Source organism: Grammomys surdaster, unplaced genomic scaffold (assembly GCF_004785775.1).
Source record: "Grammomys surdaster isolate TR1022 unplaced genomic scaffold, NIH_TR_1.0 61, whole genome shotgun sequence".
NCBI classification, from domain to species: domain Eukaryota; kingdom Metazoa; phylum Chordata; class Mammalia; order Rodentia; family Muridae; genus Grammomys; species Grammomys surdaster.
Genome location: NW_021604563.1, coordinates 968,569 through 977,688, shown reverse-complemented (window position 1 = coordinate 977,688; position 9,120 = coordinate 968,569).

The following is a 9,120-nucleotide window of genomic DNA, read 5'->3' as shown; positions in this document are numbered from 1 at the left end:
GGGCAATGGTGGCACACAATGTGTGGTAGTAGCCAACCATTGTCTGATTTCATCTAATGCCCACTCCACACAAGAAAGAACCCACACCTAGCCCTTGCATGATAACCAAGAACAAGAGCCTAGATAGCCCAGAGATCTAAGGTAAAATCAAGCACTACTAGTCTAAAAAATATCAATAACCTCTGCTCCATCCCCTTGTCCCTGCATTTCTTCTAGACAGGATAAATTTTGAGTTGAAAGATTTGTGGGTGGGTTAGTGTCTCTATCACTCCACTAGGGTGCCTGCCTAGCTCTAGGAAGTGGCCTCTTCAGGTTCCATGTCCCCAATGCTGTGAGTCACAGCTAAGGAAACCCTATTGATTCTTGGGCACCTCCTTTATCCCAGGTCTCTGTCTCTTCCTGGAGATGCCTCCCACCTCCCTACCCAATATGTCAGTTGCAGATTTCCATTCATTCTCATGGCCATTTGGCCATCTCTCCTGCCCTTCTCCATGCCTGATCCTGAACCCCCTCACTCCCCTCCCCATCCCCTCTCCCACCCAGTTCCCTCCATCTGCCTCCTAAGATTATTTTATTCCCCCTTCTAAGTGAGATTCAAGCATCCTCATTTGTGCTTTCCTTCTTGTTTAGCTTCTTTGGGTCTGAAGGAATGGCCAACCAATAACTGACCCAACTTGAGACCCATTCCATTGTAAGTTTAGGACAAGCGATGAATGAGACAAGTAATCAGGAAAAAGAACTGTCAAGTAGCCTTATCTGGGCAGTGATGGTGCTCGCCTTTAATCCCAACAGTTGGGAGACAGAGGCAAACAAATCTGAGTTTGAGGCCAACCTGGTCAACAGAGCCAGTTTCAGGACAGCCAGGGCAAGCACCAATCCCTGACACTATTAATGATACTCTATTATGCTTGAAAATAGGAGTCTGGGCTGACTCAGACAGATGCAGATACCCACAGCAAAACAATGGATGGAGCTTTTGGACTCTAATGGAAGAATGGTGTGGCGGGGGGAAGGATTGCAGACCCAGAAGGGGATAGGAACTCCACAGGAAGATCAACATTGTCAACTAACCTGGAACCTTGAATATCTTAGAGACTGAGCCAACAACCAAAGAGCATACACAGGGTAGTGGTTTTAATATGCTTGGTCCAGGGAGTGGCACTATTAGGACTTGATGGAGGAAGTGTGTCATTATGGGTGTGGGCTATAAGACCCTCATCCTAGCTGCCTGGAAGCCAGTATTCTGCTAGCAGCCTTCAGATGAAGATGCAGAACTCTCAGCTCCTCTCATGCCATGCCTGCCTGGATACTGCTATGCTTCTGCCTTGATGACAATGGACTGAACCTCTGAACCTATAAGCTACTCCAAAATTGAACGTTGTCCTTATAAGAGTTGCTTTGGACATGGTGTTTCTTCATAGCAATGGAAACCCTAATTAAGACACATAGGCTGGACCTAGGCCTCTCCACATGTATGTAGCAGATGTACAGATTGGTCTTCATGTGGGTCCCAAACAACTGGAGTGGGAGCTATCCAAAAAGCTGTTGCCTGCATGTGGGATATGTTCTTCTAGCTGGGCTGTCTTGTCTGGCCTCAGTGGGAGAGGATATGCCTAGCATTGCAGAGATTTGATGTGCCAGGGTGGGTGGATACTCAGGAGGGCCCCTAACCACTCAGTGGTGAAGGGTATGGGGGAGGGGAGAAAGATTGTGGGAAGGGATGACTGGGAGGAGGGTAGTGAGTGGTATGTAAAGTGAATACCAAAAAAGCAACCACTACTATATCAATCAAAGTCAGTGATGTTCTCCTACCTAAAAAATAATCATTAAAATTACTCCTCATGATATCCTACTATACTCATAAATCAGTGACTTAGTCATCATCAGAGAGGCTTCCTCTGTCACCAAATCTGAACAAATATAGAGACCCATAGTCAGACATTATACAGAGAGTAAATCTAAATGGGAGGTCTTCACAAAATCTTTCCCCTTAGAGCTCAGGGAACCCTGTGGAAAAGGAGGTGGAAAGATTGTAAGAGCCAGAGGGGATGGAGGACACCAGGAGAACAAGGCCCTCTCAGTCGTCTAAGCAAGGCTCATATGGGCTCACAGAAGCTGAAGCAACAAGCACAGAGCCTACACAAGTCTGCACCAGGTCCTCTGTGTATATATTATAACTGTTAGTTTAGTGTTTTTATGGAACTCCTGAGTGTGAGAACAGGTGGGTCTCTGACTTGTGCCTGCTCTTGGAGCTCCTTTTGTCCTGTTGAGTTGCCCTGACCAACTTCAGTATTATAGTTTTTGCTCTATCTTATTTTATGTTGTCATGTGTGGTTGTTATATCTAGAAGCCTGTTCTTTTCTATGTAAGACAGAAAGGGAATGGATTCAGAAGGAAGGGGAGGTCAGAAGGAACTGGGAGGAGGAGAGGGAGGGGAAACTATCATCAGGATATATTATATGAGAAACATCCATTTTGTGTGTGTGTGTGTGTGTGTGTGTGTGTGTGTGTGTGTGTGTGTGTCTGTATGTGGTTTTTCAAGACAGGGTTTCTCTGTGTAGCCCTGGCTGTCCTGGAACTCACTCTAAACCAGGCTGTCCTCGAACTCAGAAATCCACCTGCCTCTGCCTCCCAAGTGCTGGGATTAAAGGCGTGAGCCACCACCGCCCGGCGAAACATCCATTTTCAACAAGAGAAAAAATGAGTAAGAGTAAAATTCTTAAATATTGATTTATGAAATTGATCATAAGAAAACAATTTAACTAACTATCTAAAGAATAACATGTAAAATTATTATCCTGGTTCTGTTAAATGCAGACTTCTTGTTGGGGTCTCACAAACATGACCATGACCAAAGTTTATTTGTGAGTATTTCACTTTAGGTTATAGTTTCAAGAATGCATAAGTGAAAGAAAAGGAAATTGAGGCAGGATATGAGGGAGAAAATGCAAAGGGTCCTGGGTGCTATCTGGACCAGTGGTGACTCTATCTGTGGGAGTTCTTTCAGAGAAACCAGGCAAATTCAGAATTAAATCTTTAATGACTGCCCAATGAACATCCAATTAATGGCTATTCTTGAAAAATGATTCAATTCTGTTTGGATGACTTTTCATTTTCTAATTTAACAACTTCACATAAAACCAAATAAATAAAACTAACAACAACAAAGAACATGATAGCTAATATATTTAAAAGAATCTCGTGATATCTTGTTATATTTATTTTGTTGTTGTTTTTCATTTGAATTCATGGAAAATGATGTTGGACGATCTTTTTGTTCTTTAGGTTATAAAGCTCTGTAGAGGAACAGTTTGGCCTTGGTCACAGTGAGAAAAAATGACTCAGCCAAGAATAATAAAAGTGCATGATGAATGTGGAATTATTTGAAATCAGTTCTCTTCACCATGTAGAAACAGAATAATAAAGCCTCATCAAATTAACATTCTATAAAAGTTCATGTGATATGATAAATCTAAATTTGACTCTCAGAAGCCTTCAAAAAAAGTCTAATTAGTACAGGCTTTAGTTATTTCTTCTGTAACACAGTAAACCATATCCTTATAGATAAAGCACTCATCTTAGCTGATGGAGAAGAGAACTCACCTAGCATATTCCAGGCCTTTGGTTCCATATTCAAGGTCCTTGGATTATCGCATAAACCAAACACGGTGGAGCACATCTTCAGTCCCAGAACTCAGAAAATATAGACAAGAGGATCACAAGTTCAGTGTCAATCCCAGCTGCATAATAGTGAGTCCAAAGTCATCCTAGGATACATGAGACCCCACCTCCAGAAAATGTGTATAAGATTTTTTCAGCTCAGAAATAAGAATGACGTGATTGTATTTTAACTTGATGTGATCAAATAAATGATGTGATCATATATTTACTTTTCTATATTTATGTAATATCATATATTATATATTTATATACATATTATATAAATTATTCTAGCCTTCAACTGTTTCTTTAAAGCCAACAGTTGGAGATATAGCTTAGTGGGTTAGAGTTAGGCACAAGGCCCTGGGTTCAAGACACAGAACCCCCTCACCAAAAATAACTCCAAACATGGAACCAGTTCTTTATCTTCTAGGAAGCCTTCTCTGATTTCTTCAGTGATCATGTGGCATCCTCTTAGATTTGCCTACCAAAAGTTCCTCCTTTCTTTTTACATCTTCTGCATCTATGAAACCTTTCATTGTTATTTACTCTTTTCAAATACTTCCTGTCTCTTGCAGCTCACTCCTTATGTCTGAACATAAAACTCTCTACAGTTGTTCATGTTCAATAAACATTTTTAAGTAGTGGTATCATAGGCAGAAGTATGCCTCCCTCCCACAGAACATGAGTCCATCTTAAGTAAGTATTAGAGCCTATAAGCCTCCGAAGACAAAAAGGAATGACTTCAACGTAAGATGATGACTGTGGATTAGATGGATGGCCTGAGCAAGCACAAGAAGCCATAAAAATGAAAGATGGAAGCAGAACAGGTCAGAATTCTGGGATATGAGAATACACCCTGTTATCGCTGACTTTAAAAACTGGGGAGGGAGGTGAGAAACCAAAGATGGAAAAGAGAGGGAATTTTTCCCCGCAGGCATGACCAATGTTTTGACATTGCCACAAGGCATTGTCATCTACAAAGTCCATGCTCAAGGATCAATCATACCATTAAGTTACCAAAGAAATAACAAAAAAATCATTATGCTTTAAATATGTTTATAATTTTGTGTTGTGCCATCACATGCATAGTTGTCCTGGGGTTGTAGTCCATGAGTTGGACATACCTGAGAGCCTCCAGAGAAGAACACAGCCTATTAATACTTTTATTTTAGCCCTATTCTCTGCAGATGTCTGCCATCCAGAACTGTGAAATGATAAAAATTTATGTTGCATCAATGACTGCTAAGACTTGTGATGGTGGTGACAGGAAAGCAAGCCTGAACTATTCTGCCAGCATATTTATAGGCATGGAGTTTCCTGATTTGTCTGGAACAGAAGATATAGCTGCAAGTTTTCAGAGCTAAAGGCTGACAACCCACACCCTTTATCATGAACATACACGAGGTAAATGATTCAGAAGTCTTTTCTCACATATACAGCAGGATGTAAATGAGTAGCCTTTTAAATAAGGAAGTGCGCCACTTTTGAAAGACCATTGCCCTTTCTTACATTAGAAGCACTCAGCTCACACAGGGGAAAAAAGCGTTCTGCAAACCAAAAGCAAATATTTATCCTCCTTTACTGAGGGTATACAATAAGATTGTCTGAATTTTGAAAACAGAAGTATGATTTGAATCTTGCTACATTTAGTTGATATTTTTTTAAAAAAATGTTTTTATTCTTACTTTTTAAAAGGGAGAAATATAAAATATAAAGGGGAGAAATAAAAAGGGGGGGGGAATTGTGATAGAGGGAAAGTACTTTGAAATCCAGAGAAGATTTGGAGTTGGAAAATGAGAAACACAATTACTGCATGGATTAGACGCTGCAGGTGTATTGAAGGTGAAGCCCAGCTTGCTGTTTCCACGGGGCTCATGAGCAGGACCTGTATTCCTAAGTCCTGTTCTGCTTCAGGGATTCACCAATTGACTTGTCGGGGGCAGGCAATGCCTATATGTAAATAAGATATTTTATCATTATAAAATGTATATAACATAAAATCCACCATTTTAACCATTTAAAAATGTACAGTCCAGGGGCTAGAAAGATGGCTCCATGGTTAAGAGCACTTTCTGTTCTTATAGAGGACTCATATTTGCTTCCCAACAGCCATATGACAGATGACAATGACAGTCATTCCAGTTCCAGGGCATATAACCACCTCTTCTGCCCTCTGAGGACAACACACACACACACACACACACACACACAAGTACTTACACATACATATAAAAACTGATGTTTCTTTTTTAATATACAATTCGGTGGTAGATAGCACATTCCAGCATTGTGCAATTGTTGATATATCCAGTTCCAAAACACTTTCATTGCCACACCGGAAAACCCACTCATTAAATAGTCACTTCCATCCGCCTCTCTCAGACTTTAGCAATAATTGTTAGCATTCTGACATCTGCTTTTGGCTTCTGTGGATCTGCCTGTTATAGACAGTTTATATAGCTGGAATCATCATACACGACCACTTGTGTCTAGTTTCTTTCCCTGAGCAGAAGGTTTTCAAGATTTTTCAATGTCTGCAGAAGTATCTGAGCTTCTTACCCTTTCTTTCCCAAAAGACAAACTTGCTGCTTGAATTAGATGCCACATTAAGTTTCTTTTCCATTCAATAGATAAACTGATTTTTGCTTATTTGTGCATTGATGCATATATTTTGGCTGCTTCCATCTTCTAGCTGTTATGGATAGTGTTGCTATGAACATTTATATGCTAATATTTACTTGAACATCTGTGGTCCCTTGTAAAAGTATCTTATTTACCTGATGTAATTCTCATCTCTGAGGCTTACTGCTTGTCTGCTATCCTAGGCCTAGTCCCGGAAGCTCCTAGCATTCATAAAATCTAATCTAACCCTAGAATGTTTTTAGCCTCTGAGACTCACTGCTGAATAAGCTCACCCTTTCTTGTTCTTTCTGATCTCTAGCTGGATCAACTCAGCTGCTCTGGTTCAAACTCTTCTCCACATCAATGGATTCAATCTGGCCTCTCTGGCCTTCTCCTGAATTGCTCTGCTTAGCCTTATACTAACTTTGGCAATATGTTCTAATCTTTCTTTCCTTTTCTTTCTCTGGCTCATTCTGTCTTTACCTGTGTCTAGCTTATTCTCTCTTCAACTTGTCTCTGTAAAACTCTCCCTGTAAAACTGCCTCCTGTTTTTCTCTGTGCTGTTCTCTCTTAAGTATCTATCCTTTCCTATCTCTTCTCCCGAGAGTTGGGCATATCCTATTCTAAATCTTTCTCTGATTCGTCCCTTTGTCTGCCTCTCAATTAGACATCATTTTCATACATGTGGCTTCCTTCTACAAACTAACTTTACCTTCCTTGTTTGGGATTAAAGGTGAGTACTAACGGCTGAGCCACACCACAACTAGAAATGGTTTTTCCAGTAAACACAACCTCTGTGTTCACAGTGTGATCAAATATCCTGCAACAGTCCATTCTTTTGTGCATATACCCAGGAGTGAAACTGATAGATCATATGGTAATCCTCCATGTGATTGAGTAAGAGTGGAACAGTTTTCCAAATGGTAATTGTACCATTTTAATTACAATAATAGTTTGTTCTGTCACCAACCACCTATTTCATGTAGCTATCTCCTTATAATAGCCTCAAACCCCTCTTTATTGAAAGAAATACTCCTCCCCAAATCTTATGTACTCCCAAAACACTCCCTAAACATGCCAAGAATGCATGACCTACTCAGAGCACTTGTTACATTCAATTGCTGCTAACAGCCTTGAGAGAAGAATGACTACCTCCCCAGTGTTCTTTTGCAACAAAGTAAAACCATCCTGTGCTCAAGGTCCACCTGCCCCTCCTCTGTGCTTCTGACTTAGTCTCTGTGAACCTTGGCTAGCCAACAGACACCCTCTTGAAGTTCCTGATACTTGCTGTGCTATAAATAATAAATTCCTTTATCTTTGACCTAATGTAATCATTTTACTTACTAGCTTGTAAGTAGGATAAAATCCTCAATGCTTCAGTTCTTGATACCTATAAGCCCAGATCATGGATGAATTTCTATATTTGCTCTAGAAGGGCTTGTGAGCAAGCTTAAACCCCAGAGTCAGGACACAGAAATTTAGTGTTTTAAAATATCTTTCCATGAAGGGTTACTTAACTACTAGAGTCTACTTTTCCTATAGATTTATTCCTGTATTTCATTCAAATTATTACTGCGCTTTGAGGGGAGTTGTTTTTGGTTTTTCAAGACAGGGTTTCTCTGTGTAGTCTTGGCTGTTCTGTTTTGTTTTGTTTTTTTAACTGAGGAAACAAACTACTCTTTATTTTTATTTTTTATTGGATATTTTCTTTTTTTATAATTTATTTTTTCTCAAATCGTAATTCATTCACACAGGGGTTATAAACACAGAAAGGCAGGATGTGGGGAAGGGAATGACACTGGAGTGTGGGTGATCAGGGAGAATACAGATATCATCAGAACAGGGTATCGGCTGGGTGAAGGTTCAGGGGACAAGTCACTATGACTCTGCCTATGACTCACTCGTCCTTATCTAAGTTGGTATTGTCTGCCAAGGCTACCTATTTACAAGGTCTATGACTACTCAGGCTTGTAAATTTCCAATAAAGCTGGTCTTGGCTATTCTGGATGTCACCTTGTAGACCAGACTGGCCTTAAACTCAGAGATCCACTGAGATTAAAGGTGTGTGACACCACTACCAGGCTTCTGGACATTTTCAATGGTCATTGTTGTGTTTCATTTTTGTTTGTTCTGTATATAGAATTTGACTGATAATATCTGTTTTTATACTGGAATCTAGATCAATCTAAGTATCTAGCCATTATTTGTATTCTACACTTTGAAAATTAGTTAGGTTCATGGAAATTTTATTTTAAAAATATATTAATACAGTTTAAAAAATAAAGTCTATGAGGAAAACATAAAGGAAAAGTCCTGGATGATGAAAAGGCTAAGAAACTACAAAATGGGCTGGAGAGCTGACTCAGCAGTTAAGGGTACTTGCTGCTCTTCCAGAGGATCTGGGTTTAATTTCTAGTACTCACATAGCAACTCACAACCAGTAACTCCAGTCCCAGGATATATGATGCCCTGTTTGAGCCTCTGAAGGCACTAGGTATGAGACTGATGCACATGGAAACACGCAGATAAGACATTCATACACACGAAGTAAAATAAAGTATTTTTAAAAGAATCTACCAAACTACACTATCTGGTGTTTAATTTTACTTCCTCACACCTTTCATAGAACAAATAAATGTTTATGTCCACCATTTCTTTATCCCTACAGGCTCCAGGGCATTTTCTTCATTACTACTTAGTTCCGAATCTCTGTAATTCAAAGACTACAAGAAAGGGGGAGCCATGTTTTCATGTATATCTTCTCTATTATTGCCATGGATTTAGTCCCCTCTCATTTCTATATTGCTTTTTGTTCCTTCCCAGCCTTCCTTGTCA